Here is a 26,176-nt window from a genome sequence, read left to right as displayed (position 1 = left end):
ATCAGGTGTGGGGCGTTGTCACGATGCAGCTGCCAGTTGCGTGCGTCCCACAGCTCCGGTCTCTTGCGCCGAACTGCATCACAAAGATGGCGGAGGACTTCTTGGTAGTACTCCTTATTGACAGTCTGGCCTAGTGGTACGTATTCATGATGCACAACACCCCGGTAATCGAAAAAAACAGTATCACCTTCACATTTTTCCTAACCTGTCGGCTCTTTTGGGCCTCGGGGATGTTGGATGCTTCCATTGTGACCCCTGGACCTTGGTTTCGGGGTCATATCCGTACACCCACGACTCGTCACCAGTGACCACAGTCTTCAGGAACTCAGGATCCCTGTTGGCGCACCCCAGCATGTCCTGCGCGACCTCAAGGCGGAGTTGTTGCTGCTCTGGCGAAAGCAGCTTGGGCAAAAATTTTGCCGCCACTCTTCGCATGCCCAAATCCTCAGTTAAAATTGTGTTTGCGGAACCTCTGCTGATCCCAACCTCAGCAGCAACTTCACGGATGGCCAAACGACGGTCCTCCCCGATCAGTGTCCGCACTTTTTCAATGACCTCAGCATTTCGGCTCGATGACGGTCTCCCGGAACGCTGCCCACTATCCCCCTCAATTAGTGTTATCCTCGGATCGCATTATCGGGCTTCGAAGTGGATGTGTTCCAAGGCGTTTCCAAACCAAAATTTTGTGTAAATTGCTGTTCTGCATTATTCTTGTGGCAAGCCTATCCCTTCTTAGCCTTTATGATTTCGTTATTTTAACAATAGAGCTACTGAATGACTTGTATAAGTCTTTATAAGAGGTTAACGTGTGTTTAAACATTGCGTCGTAAAGGCTCAGAGGGCTGTGACTTACGAATTTAAACTTCATAACATGGGCAGTATAGGTAAATGGCCAGCTTCACTATCTGGCGTGTTTTCACTGCGAGATAAGACATGGACGGAGGGGGCTGCTACCAGTCTCTCCCTGATGTATGCAGGGACAATCTATGGCAAGTGTTTCACCAATCTTTAACCTAGGCAGTAGGTGCAGTGGATTGAAATTTTAAAATCGCACTAAACAGGGAGATGAGAAATAAAACATAAGTAAGCAATAAGGATGCCGGTCACGGTAGTCGAGCGGTCTAAGACATGAACTGTCTTCGCTCGTTTGGAAACCGGGATCGTGCGTTCGAATCCCAATCAGTGCATGGATGTTTAGTTTGTGTCTGTGCGTTTTTCTGTGTTTGTGTACAGGTAGAGGCCTTGCGACGGGCTGATCACCCGCCCAAGGAGTCCTAGCGAATGTGTTAGATCTAGAAAAACCGAAGTGAACGGAGAAGTTCATGGAGTTAGGGCTAGGCCCACTGGGGCTGTAGTGCCAAGAAAATGAAAAAACAATAAGGAAGAGAGTAAAGTTGTCCCTGTACTAATTAAGGACTAGGTAATGAAGACGTAAGTTGGGAGTGGATGTACAGATCCACCTATTCTTGACCTCGACACTCGTTGGAGTGGTGAGCTTCACGCACCGGTCGCTCCCCCCCCCCCTGGGTAAGAGTCCCCTGTACCCTTTGGATAGGAAGTTGGGTGTTCTCCACAAAGTAAGGGTGATGAGAATAATAAATAGTGGAGGGATAGATAGAGAAATGAGAGGCAGGGGAGAAGGAATGACGAGAACGGTAGAAACTAATGGAACGAGACGTAGAAATCAACGAATATGAGGAAAAACGGGACAAAATAAGAAATAAAAGAGAAGAGTTAAAATCGAAGGTGAAAAATGAAGAAGAACGTGGAAGAGCAGGATTTCAATCCTGAAGAAGACAAATAAGGGAGCAAGGAGACGAATAATTCGAAGGAAAATGAGAAGTAGAATGAATTAGACCAATATATGAAGAACTGTGACCCTGTGACCCTGAGGCTGAAATGCCAAGCCTTGCTACCGCGAAACGTGTGAATCACCTGTCAGGACTCATTCTGGAAGCCGTTCGCTGCAGAACCTGGAGACGCCCCTAATTGCAGAGACGTCTTGCACACACTTGCAACGTGTGAAATGCCATTTCTGAGCTTGAATTTTGCATGAAGGCAAGGTCACGGAAATCTCATTACGGTCTTAGCGTTCCGGCGGCTTCACCCGCGCAACCGCCGCCCACAATTGACTTTAATTTTCCCATCGATAGCTCACCGCGCGGTGGTTACCTCGAGGAACTTTCGCCAGCTCCCGGAACTTGCTCCCGGCTGAGGAATAATCAGAAACTCACTCGAAATGAAACGACAGCGGGACCACAATTACTGTAAGTAATCAACCGTCCCGTTGATACTGAGTGTTTTTGAAAGGCTGGTTTACTCTATTGTAATCATTACCGCATTCACGAAGACCATAATTTGACACTGTTTTAACCGGTTCCATCGAATATACATAAAGAAACTCAACATTCATTTCAATATTTTCTTAACACCTACATTTAGGTACCATAAGTGACCTCTTCCTTTGATTTTATCATGCCGTATTCTTGCATGTGATAAGGAGCTTCATAATTTGTACTCTTCGCTAAATATAATTAATCTGGCGAAGTAAGGAGGATGAGACGGGCAGGGCATGTAGCTAGCATGTGGAGAAGAGGAATGCCTATAGTTTTGGTGGGAGAGCCAGAAGGCAAGCGGCCACTAGAATGACATAGACATGTGTGGATTAAGATGGGTCTTAATTAAAATATAATGCGATATTGACTGGATTGATCTGGCTCAGGATAGGGACCAGTAGAGGAATCTTGCGAACATGGTAATGAACCTACGTGTTCCTTAAAACGTTGGTAAATTCTTGAGAAGCAGAGCGACTGGCGGATTTTCAAGAAGGACTTAACTCCGTAGAGTTATTTATATTCTTATATGAATTTATTCTTTCCTTTTGCTAATTGCCTCATCCTCAGATTCTTTCTGTACCAGCATTGAATGAAAAATAAATTTTGTTAATTTCATTCGTTTAATCTGTGTCTCTTCCTCTCTTGCGTGCAGGCTGACCAATAGCTTTGTTCACAAACAGTCAACAATTTATATTCTTCAATTCAACACACAGAATATCATATCCCTATAAACCGAAATTGAAATTGATGCGCTCATGTTTTATTAATCATTCGGTGTCCAAAATATAGCCAAAGTTGCGAATAGTTTCATTTCTCTCTTTGTGTATAGAGAATGTGTCTCTTCATGAAGTTGGCGTCGCAGTGTTAGGTCTGTTTGTACAGTCAACGTGTGGTTATCTTCACTTAGAAATGTTGTATATTTCTACGAATTTTAATATTTGATTCCTGCTTTTAGGCATGTATTCGGTAGGTGAGCGTTTTAATTCTGAGCCATCCCGAATTTAGTGTTTCGCGGATTTCCTCAGGCCCTGCAGGCACGTCCCGGGATAGTACTTTTATGCATCAATCATTTACCATCTGCCCCTATCCTTTCCTTTGGCGCTACAGCCCTCATTTGGGCCTTGGCCTACCACCATGAAACTCTCCGTTTCACTTCGGTTTACTATATCTTAGATCTGACGCTATAGAGTCTGGATAATGAAAGCGTCGTTAAACAAACCACAGAAAATTTTCCATGAAGTCATAGAAGAACGTGACGTCAAAATATACCCTTCTTCAATATTGTTTCGAATGATAAAAATTCAGCCCTTCACTCCGGTTTTTATGAATTGTGAGAAGAGGCACTATGCTACAAGCGATGGCTGATGAGGTCATTGGATTTTTCAGTTGACCCAATCCTTCCAGCCGCACTATGGCCCTGGAGTCGACTCAGCCTCTAACAGAAATGAGTACCAGGAATCTTCCTGGAAGTAAAGCGCGGCCGGCGTGTAAGGCCTCTCCGCCATCTGTGAGCCGATTGTCTATACAATTTGGGAGCTTCAACGGCTCTCAGACCTATGGGCCTCCACGGCCTGTTACAGGAATGGGTTAACCTTTACCTTTACCGCAGTCTCTAGCTGAAGAAGAAACCGGGCAGATCCCAGAATCATACTAATGTGGCATAAAAGTGAAGCAAGCTTGCTTTGTGTGTACGTACCGAGCCGTTTAACTAGCTACTCTTTCCGTGTATGAAGACAGGGTCTTGTCATGCCGTCTCCGCCATTTTAGCAGCACCTGTACGGCCGAAATCTACGCCATCTACCGAAAGCTTCCTCTTATTTGTCAGCAACATCGGCAATGTTACCTCCTTTGCGTAGACTCATTTGAGTTCCTTACAGTCTCCATGGGTACACACCGAACATCCGGTCGTTTTGGAGTTTTTGTAGCAAATGTCAGATCTTCATGAGACAGAGACGTCTGTTGGGTTTTGTTGGACATCTAGCGACCAAAGCTACCTGTGAACGAATCTAACGTCAGGACTTCTTGTATCATATCACTGTAGCAAGAACAATGGGCCCAGGGAGTAAGGAACTGAGAGAGGTGGCGACCCTCCCACAGCTCCAGCTGCCGAGTGGGTCCCTCTCGTCTTGCAAACGGACACCTGTCAAGAGGCTACCCGACACCTCGCCTTACAGTTTCACACATCCTCCTGGAATGTACACGTTATGACGCAGAATACCAAATATTTCGTCTCCATGACTACTTGCGGGATATCTTAGCCAGTGGTCTATGGCTGTGGCCTTCCTTCATGGTAGAAGCATGGACGAGTCTGTTTAAGCGACTCTGTCTTAGTCCGCTGCTGGAGTTTGTATCCCTATTATCATTGTATTCATGGGGAATTGTGACCGTTGTCAAGATTCAGAACGGACAGACGGACAAAATTCAGGATGATAAAATATCTGTCTGTAATAAATGAACATCGAGATAGAACACAGATGAAGAAACAGCAAAGAACACATTTTGAGGCTCTTTATATTATGGCCTTGTTTCTTTGTCTACATCCTTGGAACAGATAAAGATACAGTGTTTGAAACATGAATGGCACAAAATAGAAGACACGATACCTTACCAACTGGCTCTACAGCCCTTTGTGGGCCTTGGCCACCTGCACCAACAACTTCCATGCATCTCTGTCCATCGCAGTGGATCTCCGATTTTCCGTGGCATTCTGTTAGCATCCATTCTTTCTACATGTCCCTGCCAGTCGATCCTTCTTGCCTTTATAAATCTATGTCTTCTTTGTTCAGTATATCGTCCATTTCTTCATCGCTTCTAACTCCCCACTGCTCTTCTTGCTTTATCGGCCCATATGCGTGTCCTAATGCCGATCACGGTAGCCGAGCGATCTAAGGCATGTATTAGCTCTCTCACTCGTAAGCCGGGCTCGTGGGTTCGAATCCCACAAAAGGCAAGGTTGTTTTATGTGTGTATGCGTTTATTCTGTGTTTGTGTTGTCCTGTGTTTAGGTATAGATCCTGCGACGAGCTTATCACCCGTATAAGGAGTTCTACCGCCTATAAAATGATCATGAAACTGAGAAATCAGCTCAAGGCTCCAAAGTGGAGCAAGAAGAGAGGGGAACAAAATATTTTCTAATAATTCTTCTTTCAAATTTCCTTAAATTATTTTCATCCTCTTAAATAGAACGCACAATAAAATGAACTGTTTTCCTCTCGTTGCTGTCGCGCTTTCACCCCCTTAATCACGGCTTGCTGTACAGTCATCATCCTTAAACAATGCAATCTGAAGGATAACATCAGTTAAGATAGAACTATTACGAAATAAGAAGACGATGTTCCAAAGGGATTTCAACTTTTCAGTCTTTGAATTCGGTAACTGATCCATTTTCCTGGTGTTCAATTGACGAAGTTTCAATTCAATTATTTAAAAATTTACTCACTCCTTTTATCTGTAACGGATTTTCGGTAGCAACAGAAACACGCCAGGCCGCAGGTACATTTCCTGACCCATACGTCATTCCTGCAGCTTTCCTGGAAGCAGTAGTCATATCTGTACAGTGTTTTGCGCTACGTGCCCTGCTGTGAACACTGGAGAGTTTCGTAAAGGTAAAGTTGTCCCTGTGCTTATCTAATTAAGCACTACGCCATGAAGGTGTATGGGGGAGTGGATGTATAGACCCACGTTTAATTGACCTCGGTACTAGTTGGAGGTGAGTGGTAAGCTTCACGCCCCGACCGCTTTACCCCTATGGAAACAGCCCCGATATCCATTGGATAGGATGCTGAGTAGGCCCCAGAGCCAGTTTGTGACAGCATGGATAAGTGAGCCCCACCAGGGCTTGAACTCCAAATCCTTATTCGTCCAGCCCGTAACCAATCGCTATACTGCGCTATCCGGGCTCGTGGAGAGTTTTGTTTTGTCTGAAAATATCTTATCGTCCGTCATGGCTCTCTGGCGCTTTATCGTTATAATCATTAAGTTTACAATTCATTTTAACACATAAATAAATATCCCTACATAACAAACTCCACTGGGTAAGAACTGCTCAGTGATTCAAAAAACCTTCAGCTTTTCATGGGACCTGAAGTTTCATTATTGTGTTCACAGCAATTACCGACACACAAACGGTGTTGGTAAAGTTGCCCCAGGGCATAATTTAGGTGTGTGGCGACTTCACGCATTCTTAAACATAAAAGTAAACGATATGCTTCATGGCCTGGCCGTCTTAATCCCGGGGAAACAGTGCCTAGGATCCATCGGACAGGAAGTTGGGTGAGACATAGGGGCAGTCTGGACAATGTGGAGAATTTCTTGTCTCTGCCGGGAATCGAGTCGCAAATCCTCAGTTGCCTAACGCCAAACCTCCAAACCTAGTCACTATTCCGACAAACTTATCACGGTTTGTTAACAAATAAATGTCACATATATTTTGTAAAGTACATATCTCCCTCTTATGTATATAGTCTATTAAGTATCTGTTGTATATCTCATGTTACAGTATTTCTAATGATGAGGAATTAATTTTTATTTGCCTTATTTTCACTGAATAGACGACTTTTAAGGTATTTATATTTTCGCAGGACAGATGAATAGAAAATAACATGGTACCAGTATTTATTTTGAATTTCTCACACACGTGCACGTGAGCGTAACAGCTCTAGAATCGCATCCCTTCACTTGGAGCAGTGCCGCATATCAAAATGCCTGGTTGATGCTGCAGCGAACACAGAAGTCAAACACGTCAGAAGGGACTGACATTGTTCTGGCAGTGGGATGAGACGCCCACCCCCACCCTCACCCCTTGACACGGCGCGGCTGTTCTCGAGGGGATTCCCCCGCAACATTCTACAGCCCCGAGGTGCATTAGGGAAATTATTATGCGTCTCGTTTCCTTTTGCTACTGCTGTTGGAATCTTTGACTACAAGAAGGTGTAGCAGGGGTTCGTAAAGCGTCACAACACTCAAAATAAGTTATTCTTCTGCTCAACAAAAGTATACGCCACTTTGCAGAACACGCGCTCTCTAAATGCGCCTGCTCCTTGTATGAAGTTATGCAAATGTTGTAACGTGCGTATCCAGGGCTGAGCAACGGATCGGAAATCACGTTCCCGTTACAACAAATAACAGCGAACGAGTCGCTGCCAGGTAGCAAGTTGGTAAACATGAGATGTTTCTTAGCAGCGGATAACACTTAGAAAACCAAACCGCTGCTTTGGAATTAACACATGATTTCCGAGAGAACGAATGTTAACAGAGGCATTCCCGTGACAACACAGTAGAAGAGAGGAACAATTCGACATGGGGACTTCTATCCCGGCACCGTGGCAGCTATAAAAGTCAGTGCATTCGTGAAACAAGCAACAAGTAGGCAACAAGCACAAGTCATACATAATCATGATAACAAACATATTTGCAATATTGGACAAGGCGAAGCCCGACATAGAAAGTATAAGAGGCTTAAACTTGGCGGCAGTCAAGCGTACGACCGTTCAAGGGACTAAACTGCCGTTGTGGCAGAAGCTACTAGAAATAGGGCATAATCTGTTGTTCTGAGCCTGGATTGATAAGAGGCTCTGTGTATAGTATATATATATATATATACAAACATGTTTAACATATAAAATGTAAATATCATTTACATTATGACAAATGACTTACTACTGCAGACAGTTACTCCGACAAAAGGCAGATTCTTTCTCTCGTCAGAGAGGGCGCCCCACAATAAAAATACGGAAACTGTCAAACAGTAATAAATATCTTGTCAAAAGCCCCACATTAGACTCGAAACCAAGTCTGACTGACTGACTGACTGACCTTCAGTCGCAATGTGACTTTGAGTTTAAATTGAGGGCCCCTCTTGTGGAGGCGGGGTCGAATACTTCCACCGTAGCCCTGCGAGCCGTAGGAGGCGACGAAAAGGGAAGTCTCGAATAAGTGAGAGTAAAATACTTTCAGAAGTCCAACGGGGCTCGTACCCGAGAATGACTGTGCTGGCGAGGATCAGCAGCAATTTAAACGACAGACCTGTTCTCTCGTCAGAGACAGCTCCCCGCATCAACAAATCTGCACCTGTTTGAGAGTAATAAAAGCCTGGTCGTAAGCCCCAGATGGGTGCTTTATTCCAAGACGCACTCTTTGATTTCTCTAATCTATATAAAAATAATATGAGCCGGGATAGCTCAGTCGGTATAGCGACTGGCTACGGGCTGGACGTGAGGAGCAGGGATAGCTCAGTCGGTATAGCGACTGGCTGTGGGCTGGACGTGAGGAGCAGGGATAGCTCAGTCGGTATAGCGACTGACTACGGGCTGGACGTGAGGAGCAGAGATAGCTCAGTCGGTATAGCGACTGGCTGTTGGCTGAACGTGAGGAGCAGGGATAGCTCAGTCGGTATAGCGACTGGCTGTGGGCTGGACGTGAGGAGCAGGGATAGCTCAGTCGGTATAGCGACTGGCTACGGGCTGGACGTGAGGAGCAGGGATGGCTCAGTCGGTATAGCGACTGGCTGTGGGCTGGACGTGAGGAGCAGGGATACTTCAGTCGGTATAGCGACTGGCTACGGGCTGGACGACAGAGGGGTCGGATTTCAAGTTCCGGTAGGGTTGAGAATTTTCTCTTCTCTATGTCGTTGTGACCGGCTCTGGGGCCCACCGAGCCTCCTATATAATGGGTACCGCGGACTCTTTTCCCGGGGGTAAAGCGGTAGTGGCGTGAAGCTGACCATTCGTCTCCAACTAATGCCGAGGTCAAGAAACTCTGGATCTATACATCCACTTCCCCATAAGACTTCATGGTGTAGTGCTTAATTAGTTACGCACAGGGACAACTTTACCTTTTACTTTATAGAAAAAGCACGCAACCAGTGCAGTTTAGTAATTTCCAAACTGATTAATCTTTGGAGAAAGCAGCCTTCTAGGATTTGGCACCGTGTATATGTGGGTTAACACCACATATGCATGGTGCCAAATCCCAGAAGACTGCTTTCTTCATAGTCACCGCCGTGAAAGCCTCAAATCTTACATGATTAATCTTTTTTTTTTAAGACTCGCTAAAGTCTGACATATATCACTTAGCGAACAGTTTGTGCGTCCCTGCTTTTGAAAAGGAGACGGGGTGGTAGAAAGGAGGTTTATTGAAACCTCTACCTAGGCGGAGAGGCACCAAAATATCACGAATTTCACATATCCACTTCTTATTGCATGTTCCTTTCCTACAACGCCTTTCTTTTCCTCTTTACATGTCTGGGACCATACAGACGCCATTCCTGCAAATCATCTTTTCCTCTGTATTTCCGTCCTTTATTTTATACATATTCGCCTCCCCCTCCCCCATTCTTGTCTATTCCCTTGTCTCTTTGATATGCCTGCCTCGTCTATGTTGGGTCATAAGAATTTGCACCAGAACAGGAGTTCATGGTTTGAAAGTATAATCCTGCTTCGTCCCAAGCAGTACAATCCAAGTGTTCCCGCTGTGTTCCTTCATTGTTCCCGTGTAGTATACTGCAGTGTAATCTGCAATACAAGATCTTCTCAAGGATGTTTCGTAACAGAGCCTTCCTTAAAAATATAATGGTTCTTGAAATGGTCAAGATTGCGCATGCGCAGAGTTTCCTGTCTTGTTCAAAACGCCCAGCACTGACTCGCGTCTTCCGCCACTTCCGAGTTGGGAGAAACTCTGAGATGAATCTTTGAGACAAACTGCAGAACATCTTGGATAAGTCTTCCGCAAATATTGTCATTTACAGAAGGGAAGATGAACAAAATATTTGCCCCCAATAAGATTCGAACTCTCTATCTCAGTGTAGGGACTAAGTCCGTGTGTGCATTAGGCCGCTGACACCCAGAAAAATATTACCTACCGGACTTGCTAGCTAAATCCTTGGCACTCCAATTCCGTGTCGTGACTTGTAGACCAGTTGCTAAGCAAAGACCGTGAAATAAGCAGCTGTTCAAACAGCCGTTGCTAGGCAACGGCTCTGTAAACAACGGCCGTTGCTAGGTAATGGCCGCAAGACACAAACACACAGGTAGAAATACTAATATAGAGACGGCATATCAGAGTCCCTTTATCATACCCAGGGGGCCTAAATATGTACATCCATCAAAATCTCGGTCCGATATTTTTAACGGCCACGATGCTTCCTCATTCGTTTTACGCTTGTCAGAAACTAACATAAAGTAAAGCTAGTGAAATTGCTCGTCATTTTACGCGGTGAAAGGCGACGAATTAGAAGATGGAATGTTCGATCTCAAGCAGAGTTAAATGTTTGTCTTCATCGCTAAGAGCAGAATGGTTCTGTAGCCCACAGAGCCCCATATCCGTGTAGTTAAGGCTCCCCGGAGGTAAAATGTCTGCATCACCAAGAGCAGAATGGTTCTGTAGCCCACAGAGCCCCATATCCAAGTAGTTAAGGCTCCCCGGAGGTAAAATGTCTGCATCGCCATGAGCAGAATGGTTCTGTAGCCCACAGAGCCTCATATCCAAGTAGTTAAGGCTCCTTGGAGGTAGAATGTCTGCATCGCCATGAGCAGAATGGTTCTGTAACTCACAGAGCCTCATATCCAAGTAGTTAAGGCTCCCCGGAGGTAGAATGTCTGCATCGCCATGAGCAGAATGGTTTTGTAACTCACAGAGCCTCATATCCATGTAGTTAAGGCTCCCCGGAGGTAGAATGTCTGCATCGCGAATAATACAACTCATGCCGAACATATGCATCTAAATATGACCTAAAATTTCGTGACAAAAGCAGGCTGATACAATGATATTTATATATACACACAACGTTATCATAATACAATGAATACAAAATCCAATACTTTAATTACAGCGGCGTGTACTAATACTTTAAAATGTTTATAAATTATAATTAATATGTTTATTAAAACTTTTAACAAAACCTTTTAAACATACTAATTGCAATTTATATATATTTTAACGTATTAGTACAAGCCGCTGTAGTTGTTAAAATATTAGGATTTGTACTCATATTATCATAATAATGCCGGTGACAGTAGCCGAGCGGTCTAAGGCATGCACTGTCTTCGCTCGCTCGGAAGCCGGGATCGTGGGTTCGAATCCCACTCAGGACATGCATGTTTGTGTGCGTTTTTCTGTGTTTGTCTACAGGTAGAGGCCTTGCAACGGGCTGATCACTCGCCCAAGGAGTCCTACCGTATGTGTAAGATCTAGAAAAACCGAAGTGAACGGAGTTCATGGAGGTAGGCCTAGGCCCACTGGGGCTGTAGTGCCAAAGAAAAAAAAAAGATTATTATAATAATATTGTGTGTATACATAAATATTTGGGTAGCTTGTTAACAGATGATGGAAGGTGTATGTGTGAAATTAAATCCAGGATTGCCATGGCATAAGCTGCCTTTAGCAAGAAGAAGAATCTTTTTACCAGCAAATTGGACTTAAATTTGAGAAAGAAACTAGTGAAATGCTACGTTTGGAGCATCGCTTTGTATGGGGCTGAAACTTGGACACTTAGGGCAGTAGATCAGAAACACCTTTAAAGTTTCGAAATGTGGTGTTGGAGAAGGATGGAGAAGATCAGTTGGACCGATTATGTGAGAAATGAAGAAGTGTTATTTAGAGTCAGTGAGCAGACGAATATCCTACACGAAATAAGAAAACGGAAGGCTAATTGGATTGGTCATATCTTACGCGGTAACTGCCTTCTAAAAAAAGTTATTGAAGGAAAGATAGAGGGGCGGATAGAAGTGACCAGAAGACGAGGAAGAAAACGTAAGAAGATACTGGATGACCTTGGGGACAGAAGAGGATATTTTCATTTGAAGGAGAAAGCTCTAGATCACATCAAGTGGAGGAACTGTTTTGGAAGAGACTGTGGACCTGTCGTCTTGACAGATTACCGATGAATGAATGACATTAATATTCACAAGACGTATTGTAATAGTGGTTTCTAATTGTATTGATATCCTTCTGAAGAGCGTCTGTAAGACTTAACTTGTCAAGGATAAAATAAAAAAAAAATATTTTATCAGTCATACTGGACGATCTTAATTAACCTTTGCAATAAGCAGTAAAATAGATCAAAATATATGCCATCCCAAAGCGCATGCAAGCATTATTTGAATGGCGTGAGTAAAACCGCGAAATCCATTACTCAAGAAAAGTCGTCTGCGAACTGAAATTTGATTCTGGAACTTTCAGAAATGAAGTTGTTCTCACATCCTGACAGCAACGTGAATTAACAAAAAAAAATATCTCGAATACGTCGTCATGTGAGCATCTGTTGCTTCATCTCATTTGGGAACAAGTAAATATATACTCGGTGTTTCCGCTTCGTGCTTCTGTGCAGAAACTATTGACGTTACATTGGGGCTTATGCAAGTGAGTGATTATTTCTCTGTATACAGCCAACAGTCACAAACGTTTTTGACGTAATACGAGAATCTCGTGGCTACATGACGTCGCTCTAGGATGGTAAATATTTTCCGAAGGCTTCTGTTGATGTGAAAACCTTCTTTGTGAGGTGATCGGACATTTTATGACTGATATCCCAGAAGGTTTCAAAGGGAATGTTGCTACGATGGATAATGGTGAAAAATAGGCATGAGTCGAACGACGTTAACCTCCCACTACCACCAACCCTCAACTCTTTCCCCCCTTCACAACCCCCAACTTTACGTGAGCAGCAGCTAGTGGTTTGAGTGTTCTGTATGATATGTTCCGGCCCCTGTGTCATTCGTAAATATAGGATGACAAACCTCACGCTAAACATTTATCATAAACACAACATAAACATAAACTGAATTAGTTACTTACTCATGGAGCTGAGCCCTTCTTGAGGAGCCGCCAATTATACAGCTACTCAAGAACTTCCCAACATTTTAAGGAACACGAAGGTTCATTACCGTGTTCACAAAAGCCCTCCACTGGTCCCTATTCCGAACCAGATCAATCCATTCCGTACCATCCCATCCTATCTCTAAGATTCATTTTAATACTGTCCACCCACCTACGTCTTGGTCTTCCCAGTGGTCTCTTTCCTTCTGGCTTTCCCACCAACATCCTAATATGCATTCGTCTTCTCCCCCATTCGTGCTACATGCCCTGCCCACCTCATACTCCTTCATTTGATCATTATAATTATATTTGGCGAAGAGTCCAAGGTAGAGGTATAACTCCACTGCTTTTAACTTTGGCAGAGGTGAGTGGACAGCTTCATTTTCCGGCCGCTTCCTGCTCAGGTAGGAGCGTAAAGCTCATGTCACTGTCAGATCACTTCCCCACCAATACACTCCGCGGCAACCACTTGCAAAGAGTTTGGAACTCGGTTGGAACTACGGGTAATGGTGAGTTTCCAACCAATTTACAAACAGAGGCTGTAGGACTTGTCAACGTTCACAACTCCTAGTGTCCTGCAGATCAAACTGGCACGAGCGGAAACTTCGGGTTTGAGTTGGTGAGATATCCGGCTCGAATCTCGACAGGGGCACTGAATGTCGGGTTTGGGCTCAGAAACTGAACACGACAATAAAGTGTTGGGTTCCACGGCAGCTGAGCAAGAGGAACTCGGCATTATGGAGCGAGCCGGACTGCTTACTGACTCTGGCAGGAGAAAGAGGGCTTTCCTGTCCTGTGGGATGGTTCCAGTCATCAGTCAGGACGAAGCTCCCGTTCCCTTTTACGGTAGCTCCCAACTGTCCCAATATTAACTTAAAAAGACTGAGAATTAATATTGAGCCTTAAGTTATTTATCGACACTGTTTCAGCTCAAGTGATGAGAACATGATTTGTTCTGTGGTCTTAATTCAACGCTGTCAATATTTCAGTTTCTGCAGCGTCGAATTATAGGATGATCGCTTGATTTGTATTGTAAAGGATTTCGAAGGAAATGGTCGTGACCTAATAACGGTACAGTCCAGGTATATTCCTGGAAAGACTGAGGAAAACAATGAAACCCTCAGAAATGGTAGCCAGTATGCTAGCCAGCGTTCGAACCAAGTATTTTCCGAATACAATTCTAGAGCGTTATCGGTACTCCATTCAGTAAATGAAGAATTTGTAATTAGTGGTGGATATAGAAGGAACTGTCCATGCAGCAGGGGCTGGCGTGACTAATAATGAATTGTTAAATACATGATTGGATTTATTGTCACTTCTGGGGCATTTGGGAAGGCAGATGAGTCGCTCATCTGTTCACACATAACTTCACGGTTTCTTCAAACCTGCATTATTACATTCAAAAACAAGTAAAACTTGAGTCTTCTATAGATGAACAAATGTATTGTCTTTTATAATAGTTTTTAAATAAAAGTTCTACGCTGATATTTTGTTATTTATTTTCATCAGCATTCTTTATAACATTAAATTTTCCTTTTATTTGGGTTCTAAGGTTTTGCCACTTAGAGCTACTTTTTTCTTCACTAATTCGGATTATCGCTTAATCCGGATTACGTCTCCCCCAGTTAGTCCGGGTTAGCGAAGGTTTACTGTATTTAAAACATTTCTTATTAAAAGTAAAAGGATTTTTCGATTGACTAGGTCTTGCTATGAGTACAAGTGACAGTCCTGCTCCTTCACAGTATGTCGCCCGTATTATGTTCGTCCTGTGTGTGTGTATGGGGGGGGGGTTGTGGTGGTGTGTGCGATGTGGTTTGGTGATGTCTATCATAAAAATGTTAGGCGACCCATGCAAACCAAAGAGATCCCCTTAAACTGCTCAATTCATTATTCATAGATCGTACTGAAATATTTTTCTTCAGACACTTCTAAATTTAGGAATTTCTTTCAAAGTAAAAGATCAATTTTGACACCCATACAATACCACTGGGAAAAACTATCGTGATCCTCATTCGTGATAATCGTGATAATACATTTTTTTGATAAAATATTAACTTGTAAAAACTTTTCGAATATAAATCATATACCTTAATAACATCATATATAAACGACGTTTATTATAAGCCTTGTTGCGAAAATTTTTAAAGGTTCTATTTGAATATCGTAGTAACTAGGTCGATTCGAATCTAAATCGAGTATGCTCGACAGATTTAGTCGATTTACCGTTTCCAGATTTCACTAGCATTCAGTAAATTGATGTCGAAATAAAACGTGTTTAGAGAATGACAGGCACGTTCTCCCCATTCTGTATTCATTTTAAAAAAGGTAAATCTCTCTCTATAACAGACAACGGAGGCCCAAAGGTTTGTGAGAGGTCGAGGCTCCCACATTTTCTAGACAATCAGTTCACAGATGGCGGTAAGTTTGTCAGCCTTTTGCGAAGGCCGCCCTTTCCCCCCCCCCCCAGGAAGATTACTGGTACTCATTTCTGTTAAAGCTGAGTCGACCCCAGGGCCATAGTACGGCTGGAAGGATTAGGTCAATTGAAAAACCCAATAACCTCACCGGGACTCGAACCCGCGACCTTCCGGTTAACAGCATAATGCCTCAACCAGTTACACTACCGCGTACCCCATTCATTTTATACACTTAATATAAAGAATGTGTCCTTGTCGGACGGCAAGAGCCTTACTAACAAAGCACAAACGCGACATTACGATGCAGATGTTGGTCACCCTGTAGCCGTGGTAGCATAGGGGAACTGCAATGCATTATTGAGCAATCCCAAGCCGCAACCGTTTCTAGCTCAGATTATGAAAAATGGCGACACCGTTGTATTTGGTGACCGAAAAAGCTTTAAACTAACAAAACGAAAGCCACTGGGAGATATTTTTTTGTTGTTGATATGACGGCAGCGTACAAAGGCTCTGTATGCAATGGCGCCATCTGTCTTCTCTAGCTGCTTCCTACACGTCATTACATAGAATTATTCATCCCCTGAAACGATAGAACAAGAGCAACAACAAACGCTGAATTCTGTGGGTGCTTATCGCTAACTGCCGTAACGAAAGCTCCCTCCCGTCTCACATAATACTGAGGCCCCCCCCCTTTCTTCAAGATTCACCACTCGCCAAGAAGAAAATAACTCCATGGTTTTAGTCCGCAAGCGAACGATACCGACCGCTCGACCGCCGCTTGTCGGTGAAGTTAGTGCCAAATTTAGCGGATAGAGGGTGTCGCGTGGTCAGCGCAACGGATTCCCACGGCCGTTAAGCTCAATTTTCTAGACCGGAGCCTGTACTTCCTTTAAATAGCACTTCAATTATCCTCACGGGGCTGAGCGGACCCCGTTCCAGACCCACTGCTTCTCAGAAAATATTGTAGCACCGGGAATCGAACCCCAGACCTCTGGATCTGTAGCCAGGAACTCTGACCACTAGACCACAGAGGTAGTCCACCACTCGCTGAGAACTTATAGAAAATATGTCCATTATGAAATATATACTTCAAATGAGGACACATTTTGCAAAAGAAATTTAGGCAAGTTCAGTTCTCTGCGGAAAGCCAGTTCAGTTCACTCTATCTTTCCGTCCTAAACCAACTATATAGAAGCTGGAGGGGTTTTTCGTGAAATCTGATAATTGAAAATTCAAAGAAACTAACATTTTCAGCTTCTATTAAACTAAAACTTGCATAACTACTGTTCCATATGAAGAATTAACTGCGTTTCTGTGCGTACATCGCTAAACATATTCGTCAGAGAGAGATTTTATCCGAACAAAAGGCGTAAACGAAGAATAAGGTCATAATATATGTTTAATGTCCTTTCACCTTGAGATTACAATTTTCATGATAATTAAACGAAAGTGGTTGTTACGTGTAAGGTTTTCGTACTGGCGTATTGAGTATCAACCATTGTCTTCCACCTCCTATCGCAATTTAGAAAATTTAGAAAATTTAGAAAATAAACTTTGTTAGGGGTTTATGAGATCTAAGGAGGATGAGATGGGCATGGCATATAGCATGAATGGGGCATGGAGAAATGCATATAGGATAGTGGTGGGAAAGCCGGAAGGAAGGAGACCACTGGGAGGAGCAAGACGTAGGTGGGTCAATAATATTAAAATGGATCTTAGAGAGATAGGATGGGGTGGTATGGATTGGATTGATCTGGTTCAGTATAGGGACCATTGGAGGACTATTGTTAATGAACATGTTAATGAACTTTCGGGTTCCATAAAATACTGGGAAGTTCTTGAGTAGCTGCACAATTACCGGCTTCTCAAGAAGGGCTCAGCTCCATGAGTGAGTGAGTAAAATGTAAACATGTTATTGAACGTGGTTGTCTAGTTTTGTAAAGGAAAAATTATTAAATTGGAAAAATGAAATGAAAATTCCCTGTTTTTATTCCGTAAGCGATTCCCAAATTCTTTATGAAATTCCAAAATAAATGGATTTCAAGGAAAAAGTAAGTAAAGGTATTGCTGTAACAGGCAGTGGAGGCCCATAGGGTCGTGAGATGTTGAGGTTCCCACATTTTCTAGACAATCGGTTCATAGATGGCGGCAAGGTTGTCAGCCCTACGTGCCGGCCGCCCTTTACCCCCAAGAACAATCCAAGAATATTCCTGGTACTCATTTCTGTTAGAGGCTGAGTGGACCCCAGAGCATTAACGCGGCTGGAAGGATTAGGTCAATTGAAAAAATCCAGTGACCTCATCGGGACTTGAACCCGCGACCTTCCGGCTTGTAGCATAATGCCTCAACCAACTACGCTACTGCGTGCCCCCAGATTTCTAGGTATGAAATGTTTCTATTGAATTCGACAGATTTTTTTTGTGAATAAAGTAGCCGTATAATTCTTAACCTAAGAACCCTACAGATGTTACAGAGCACACAGAAATTACGGTTCATTGTGTATGTTATTCAATAGGCCTGTTCACCATATGCAAAAGCATTCCAAATAACATGTATATGTCACTGAAACCGTGGGCGCAGCCGGTACAGGGACTGGCTGGTGGCTCGACGACCGAGGGATCGGATTTCTTGTGCCGATGGGGGCAAGAATTTTCACTTCTCCATCCAGACCGGCTCTGCTGCCCACCCAACTTCCTATCGTATGGGATCCGGGTGTAAAGCAGCCGGGGCGTGAATCTGACCACTCATCTCAAACTAGTGCCGAGGTGACGAAAATGTGGATCTACATAGCCACTCCCGCATACGTCTTTATGGTGTAGTGTTTAATTAGTTAAGCAGAGGGATAATTTTTTCAACTTTATGTCTTAGAGGTCTGTACCTTTTGTCATGTACCCATAGTACCTATGGTGAACTATGTACTTTCTTGAGAAGATTCATGGGCCTACTTGTATTCTTTGTACCGGTAAGAACTACATTCCAAATTTAATCGAAATTTATTCAGTTATTTCAGAGCTTAAACATGCAGACAAATATGGCCTCCCATTATGCGTTCAATTTACCGGATCATAAAAATTTTCTTCATGATCCCCCCCCCTCACTATTGTGACAGTAGTGAAAAATTGTGGCCATATTTACGACAACTCTAGGAATTAGTGCCTGATAAAGACTTGAAAGTCGGTCACGGTAGCCTAGCGGTCTAAGGCATGTACTGTCTTCGCTCGCCCGGAAACCGGGATCATGGGTTCGAATCCCACTCAGGGCATGGATGTTATTTTGTGTATGTGCGTTTTTCTGTGTTTGTGTACAGGTAGAGCTGATCACTCGCCCAAAGAGTCCTACCGTATGTGTAAGATCTAGAAAAACCGAAGTGAACGGAGTTCATGGAGGTAGGCCTAGGCCCACTGGGGCTGTAGTGCCAATGGAAAAAAAGAAGACTTGAAAAGAGAGGAAGCACACACGGCAGACGTACGCGTGCACAGAGAAGATAAAACAGGCAGCCAACAAACCGTCACTTCGCTTCCCTCGACCCACGCTTGTTTTGCTCTGTACGTATCATCGGGTTATTTGCATTTGGCGGTCTCCAACTACAGAAGCCGTCGCCATTCTAATGAAACTGCACGCAGCAACTGGAAAACAGGAAGCAGGCGCAAACTAAATGCAGAGACAACTGACCGGAAGAGAGGGGCTGCAGTACAGAGGTTTGGACAGAAGACACTGCCATTAACACTGCATGGTACCAGACGTTAACTGACATATATATAGTCAACTTCTCTCCGCAACGTACCGCATTCGATCTGAACGTGTGGGATTTGTGGTGAACAAAGTGACACTGGGGGAGGTTTTTCTCCGTGCTTCTGTTTCCCCTGTCAATTTTCATTCGAACTACTCCTTATATTCGTTAATCAACCTATTATCGACGCCACCTAGTCTTTATACCGTTAGCGTCGTTGAATAAACACACTCTCGCATTCTTAACCTGAATGATTCTTCAGGCGTCGCTTTCAAATTAAAACTCCCGACGATTATAGTCGGCAGTAAGCAACAATGTGAGCTTAACAAGAGACGGCATATTCTTCTAAAATATCCCATCGCACGACAAGTTTAGGTATTCCCACAAGCATAACTATCGTCGCTGCTATCACATAAAGTTCCTTGCAGTCGTAATGCGTAGACATGACTTGCCGTTTGATGACGTGCTACGGACATCGCCTCTGATTGGACAGCGCTCCTGCCATATACTCTGTAGGTACCTCTGCTCCAGCCTCCACCTCTCCGTCTCTAAAAGGTAAAGTTGTCCTTGTGCCTAATTAGTTAAGCACAATGTCGTGAAAATATATGGGGGAGTGAAGGTATAGCTCCACTTTCATTGACCTCTGCACTTGATGGAGAAGAGCGGTCAGCTTCACGCCACGGCCGCTTTACTCCCGAGGATAGAGCCCGTGGTACCCATTATATATATGAGCCAGGGTTGGGCCCCAGAGTCGGTCTGGACGCTGTGAAAAAGAGAAAGTAGATACACTGTCAGGAATCGAACCCGGGTCGTCCAGCCCGTAACTTGTCCCCATATTTCCATCTCTGTCAACCTAAGTACTTGTTAGATAATGTTCTTGTAGTAGAACCCGAACTACCAGCACTTCTAGCACAAAAGTCCACCACTGGGCACAATTCAGAACAAACGGCATTCATATTCCTTCTTCACACCTCGTCTTCCTGATGTTCTCCTTACAGTTATCCTTGCAATTACTTCTTGATTTCCGCTGTGCATACATTCCTGGCTTCCGAAATTGTAACCTCCTAGACTTGAATTTGTTGATTTGTATAAATCGCAAAGTTTCTTTTCATGTAATTATTATTCTAATTCGTCATCACCCTTCGGTACAGATAGTCGCTCTCTAAGCACTTTGCTTAATGCACTTGTGACTAAAGTTTCCCTCCAAATTAGAGACCACTTTACAGAGCCGTGCTCAAGACTGTCAAGTTGTGGCAGTAATAACAAGCATTTCATTGTCATAATTTCTGTTTAAACTTAATTTATTATTGATACTCACAGATAAACTATTTGCATTTTTAATCGTCTCCGTTTCACACAGTCTGACTTTGTTACTAATTTTTCTTTCGTGACACCCTCACACATGTAAGTCTTGAACATTACAAACGAATGTTTGCCTTCGTTGTTTGTGTATTCTCACACAACGAATTCATGTGAGCAACGCAAACGAGTCGCCTGTCTGGTGTGGATCATTCTATTGCAGCCCTTCCTAATTTCTTCCACATTCCTAAAAGCATTATGTAAAATATATTTAAAATATAGTTAGGTAAAAGAAAAAGTAAAGCTATCCCTGTAACAGGCCATGAAGGCCCATGGGGTTATGAGACGTTGAGGGTTCCACATTATCTAGACAATCGGCTCAAAGATGGCGGTAAGGTTGTCAGCCTTACTCGTCGGCCGCGCTTTACTCCCCAGGTAAATTATTTAATTAATTTCTGGTACTCATTTCTGTTAGTGGCTGAGTGGACCCCAGGGCCATAGTGTGGCTGGAAGGATTAGGTCAATTGGAAATATCCACTTCATTGAGAATCGAACTCGCGACCTTCCTGCTTGTATTAACCTATTACATTTCTTGGTTATTCTGATTCAGAAAGAAAGGAAGAATAATAGGAACATCAATGGTGAGAGAAGAGAGAAAGAGAGGAAGGGAGGAAGAAAGAAAGAGACTGACAGAGGAGAAGAGGGAGTAAGATTGGAAAAGGAAAATAGGAATAAGAGAAAACGTAAAGTTATCTCTGTAAGAGGCCGTGGAGACCCATAGTATAGTGAGACGTCAAGGCTCCCACATTATCTAGACAATCGGCTCACAGATGGCGGTGAAGTTGTCAGTTTTACGTGCCGTCCGCCCTTTACCGCCCAGGAAGATTCCTGGTACTCATTTCTGTTAGAGGCTGAGTCCACCCTAGGGCCAAAGTGCGGCTGAAGGGATTAGAGCAACTGAAAAAAAGAAGATGGAAATCTGATGGAAAATGAAGATAGAAATGAAAAGAGAGAGAAGGAAGGAAAACACGCAGAAAGAGGAAGAGGAGAAGAGATGAACATACTCGTAGAAGGAAAAGGAAGGCTATTGGAAGTGAGAGAGAAGAAAGACAGAAAAATTAAAAGTGAGAGAAAGAAACGATGAAAGGCTAAAAGAAAAGTGACAAGGATAGAAGAAGAGGAGGAACACTAATCTCGAGGGAGAGGAAGGGAGAGAGGAAGAGAGGAAAAGAAGAATTAAGCGGCAAAGAGAAGAAAAAGACAGGAGAGAGAAGAATGAATAATGTAAGAAAGGAAGATTGGAACAAGGAATAAAAGGAACGGGGAGCGAAAAAAGGGGACGAAGAGGGCTAAGAATGTAAGAAAGAACACAACACAATTCTTCCAACTAATGCCCAGAAATTGATAACCGAAATGCTGTGAGGGGTTTGAAAGATACGGTGCCCCGAGAAAAAAGAACTCAGTTCCTTCAGAACACTAAAACGAAACGCTATGACAACATGGAGGCAGCAGAATTAAGGGGGATGTTTGAAAGGGAGCCTCAGTGACAAGATGAAACGCAAATTACGTACATCGAGTGACATGGAGCAGGGAGATCAAAGCCATCAGGAAAATTAGTCCATTAAGATCCATCCGCTTGCAGGGAGCGCGATGGTTATGAAGCAGCACGGCGGAGATCCTGGCAATCATTCAGTAATTAGCACAGTCCGGCTGCTGACCCCAGTCAAGGGCTGGCTGGGGTTAACAAGCTGATTAGCGCGCCCGTATGACATGGATCTGACTGAGCATCAGGCCTCCTCACACCTCTGCTCGGAACTGCTGTGATTTGCAAGGCCGGCGCTTCCCTCTACTCATAAAATATATTTTATTTATAAAAAGTCACTGTTCCAAAACCTACAGCCAAGTGCAGGGCTTTCCAAACTTCGGCCTCCTCAATAAATATCTTATTTTAGAGATACATTTAGCACTATGCTACAAGCCGGAAGGTCGCGTGTTCAAGCCCCGATGAGGTGGATATTTAAATTTACCTAATCCTTCCAGTCTCACTATGGCCCTCAAGTCGACTGAGCCTCCAACAGAAATGAGTACCAGGGATTTTTCTTGGGGGAAGGTCGGCCGGCAGTGTTAAACCTAAAAATTTTAACCATATACTTTTTCAGAAATTCCTTTACAGGATGAAAACAAATCGATGAGCATTTCTAAGAAATTTTCCTTTCATACTACAGGACAGATTTGGTTAATTTCGGTATCGTAGGCCCTAAATGGGGTGTATCCATTTTGAATTTGACATGCTTTAGTTTAGTTTCTTTTAAGGTCAGAGTTCTAGTCCCGGTAGGTTCAAGAATTTTCTCTTCTCCATGTCGTCCAGACTGGATCTGGGGCCTACCCAGCCACTTATCCAAAGGGTACCGGGGGCTACTACCCTTGTAGTTAAGCGGCCGGGGCGTGAAGCTGACCACTCGCCTCAAAATAGTGCTGACATCGAGAAAACGCGGATCTATACATCCACTCCCCCATACGTCTTCAAAGTAATGCTTAATTAGTTAAGCACAGGGACAACTTTACTTTTTACTCAAAAGATATCCACGAATTTTTTCTTTAGGCTTATCTTGAATGTAAGTTGTCAGATGCTGATTAAATTTCACATAATACACTTTTGCATTTCGATTTGTATTCACTTTAATCATCTTACGCCCCACTTTACTTAAATTCCTGGTTATTTCTCGCTAAGTTAAGGTAAAGTTGTCGCTGTGCTTAACAAATTAAGCGTAAAATATGAAGGCGTATGGGGGAGTCGATATATAGATCCATATTTTCTTTACCTCGGCACGAGTTGGAGGTGTGTCAGCAGCTTCACGCCCCAGCCTCTTCACCACCTAGGAAAGAACCCCCGGTACTCATTGTATACGAGGCTGGGTGGGACCCAGAGCCGGTTTGGACGACGTGAACAAGAGAAAATTCTTGCCTCCACCGGGACTCGAACTCCGACCCCTCGGACTTCCAGCCCGAAGCCAGTCCCTATACCGAAAACGCTATTTATCCGAGACAAGACGTCTTCAGTATAATTTGTTACCCTCTACTTCCATTTCCTCAGGGGTTTACTGTTAAGAGAGGCGACGAAGTAACAATGTCGGTTTCAAATCGATATATATCGTTTGTGGTTTAGAAAATGTCACTGTATCGGCTACTACAAACATCGGAAGAGATAGCTACTTACTTACCTACTTACTTACTTACTTATGGATCTGAGCCTTTCTTGAGGAGAAGCCAAATCTGCAGTTACTCAAGAATTTCCCAGCATATTATGGAACACGAAGGTTCATTACTGTGTTCACAAAAACCCTCCACTGGTCCCCATCTTTAGCCCGATCAATCCAACCCATACCATCCGATCATTTCTCTCTAAGATCCATTTTAATATTGTCCACCCACCCACGCCTTGATCTTTCCAGTGGTCTATTTCCTTCTGGCTTTCTCACCAATATCATATACGCATTCCTCTCTTCCCTTATTCATGCTGCATTACCTGCCCACCTCATCCTCCTTGACTTGATCATTCTAATTATACTTGGAGAAGAGTACAAGTTATGAAGCTGCTCATTATGCAGTTTTCTCCAACCTCCTGTCACTTCATCTCTCTTCGGTCCAAATATTCTCCTCAACACCCTCAGTCTATGTTCCTCCCTTAATGTCAGAGACCAAGTTTCACACCCATACAGAACCACAGGCAAAATTATAGTTTTGTACAACTAGAGCTGCCATTTTTATGCAGTGTTTAATGCTATTAACAAGCCCGATATGAAAAGTGCCGAGTAAAGATTACGTTAACTCTTCACAGGATTACAGGAGGCGCTTATGACCGGGACGATATCAGTGGAGAGGTGACGTCCTGTTCATTCGTTTTTGGGTGTGATTGTGCGCCTACTGCGTTGTATATGGATGACACAAGCGAATTTAGCCAATTAACGTATGGCTTTCAGTGGTCACGTGTTGAAAGGGATTGATTGGCTGGGAGACTCTAACAACACATCCCTTGTCGTCCCTTGTTATCAATTATTGATGTAATTTCCCTTCAGAAGAGAGAGAGAGAGAGATTCACTAGCAAAGTAACTTCGTTTTATTCCGGCGGAATTTTATGAAAATCAGTGAACCTATCACGTGACCAGTGAATTATGTACATATGTACGAGGAACCTCCGAAAAAAATGATGGTAGTCATAAACCGACGCAAATAAAAATTATAATTTTCATAACGCATCATGTGTGTGCTTATATTTGACTCAAACTGAGTAATGCGAGATATCACAGTTTCGCCTTTGTACGTGTGACAAGCGGGGCATCCGGAAATGTGCCCATGTTACAAAGCGCAGGCAATCCTCTGAAATGTCTGCAGTGCAGGAAAAACAAGCCTTACAAATAAATATATTCATTGCAGAGGCAGCGCAATCTTGTGATAAACAGATTAAATAACTTTGTACGTTTCGAAGCTCACGATTTTCTGTCCTCCAACACCGAGTTTTTCTACGAGAGACCGACGTTTCGAAAGAACTTCACCTCCATCTTCAGACTGAATGAATATGCCAAGAAAGAAACCAGAAGAAGCAGGCTAAAAGCTGAGTGTCTCAGTTTGATGGAGGTCATAAATTCTCCGAAACGTCGATAGAACCAGCATAGACACGGCCTTGAGAACCTCAAATCTAACATTGCACGTTTTAATACTGGAGAGAGGAAAACTCAGTCGGTTTGAATAACAGCAATGGTTCTGTTCCTTCGCTCGCCGCATGGAGGCCGGTCGTAGGGCCCGCCTAGCGCCCTATTCAATGGACATTGCAGTTTACTTCCCTGGGAGTGAAGCGGACGGAAAGTAAACCTGTTCACCCATATCCGTTAGGTGCCCAGGTTAACTTGGAGACATACCTCCATTTTCGCTAACGTCTTCATGGCGTCGTATTTAATTAAGCACAGGAATTTTTTCTCCTTGGCACTACAGCCCCAGTGGGCATAGGCCTACCTCCATGAACTTCTCCGTTCACTTCGGTTTCTCTAGATCTTACATATACGGTAGGACTCCTTGGGCGGGTGATCAGCTCGTCGCAAGGCCTCTACCTGTACACAAACACAGAAAAACGCACACACTCAAACTAAACACGCATGCCCTGAGTTGGATTCGAACCCACGATCCCGGTTTCCAAGCGAGCGAACACAGTACATGCCTTAGACCGCTCGGCTACCGTGACCGGCAGTGTATAAGAATAATATATAAGAATTCAGTTCGTACCTCACAGGAAACAGATCCGAACCCACGATCCCGGCTTCCGAGCGAGCGAAGACAGTACATGCCTTAGACCGCTCGGCTACCGTGACCGGCACAGGAAAGAAATAATTTGGGAGAGCGGTGGTGCGTTTCTGTGAACACGGTAATGAACCATTGGGTTATATTTGAGGTGGGAAATTTAGTTTATCGACTAACTGAATGATTACTTGCTTATTTAGAAGGAATGTCTCCATATAGTTACTTAGTTGGTTAATTGACCAGTTAGTTAATTACAAATGATAAAACAATTCCGTCCAGTGTGACTGTTG

Source organism: Cryptotermes secundus, unplaced genomic scaffold (genome assembly GCF_002891405.2).
Source record: "Cryptotermes secundus unplaced genomic scaffold, Csec_1.0 scaffold346, whole genome shotgun sequence".
In the NCBI taxonomy this organism is placed as follows: Eukaryota; Metazoa; Arthropoda; class Insecta; order Blattodea; family Kalotermitidae; genus Cryptotermes; species Cryptotermes secundus.
This window is presented reverse-complemented; position numbering follows the sequence as displayed.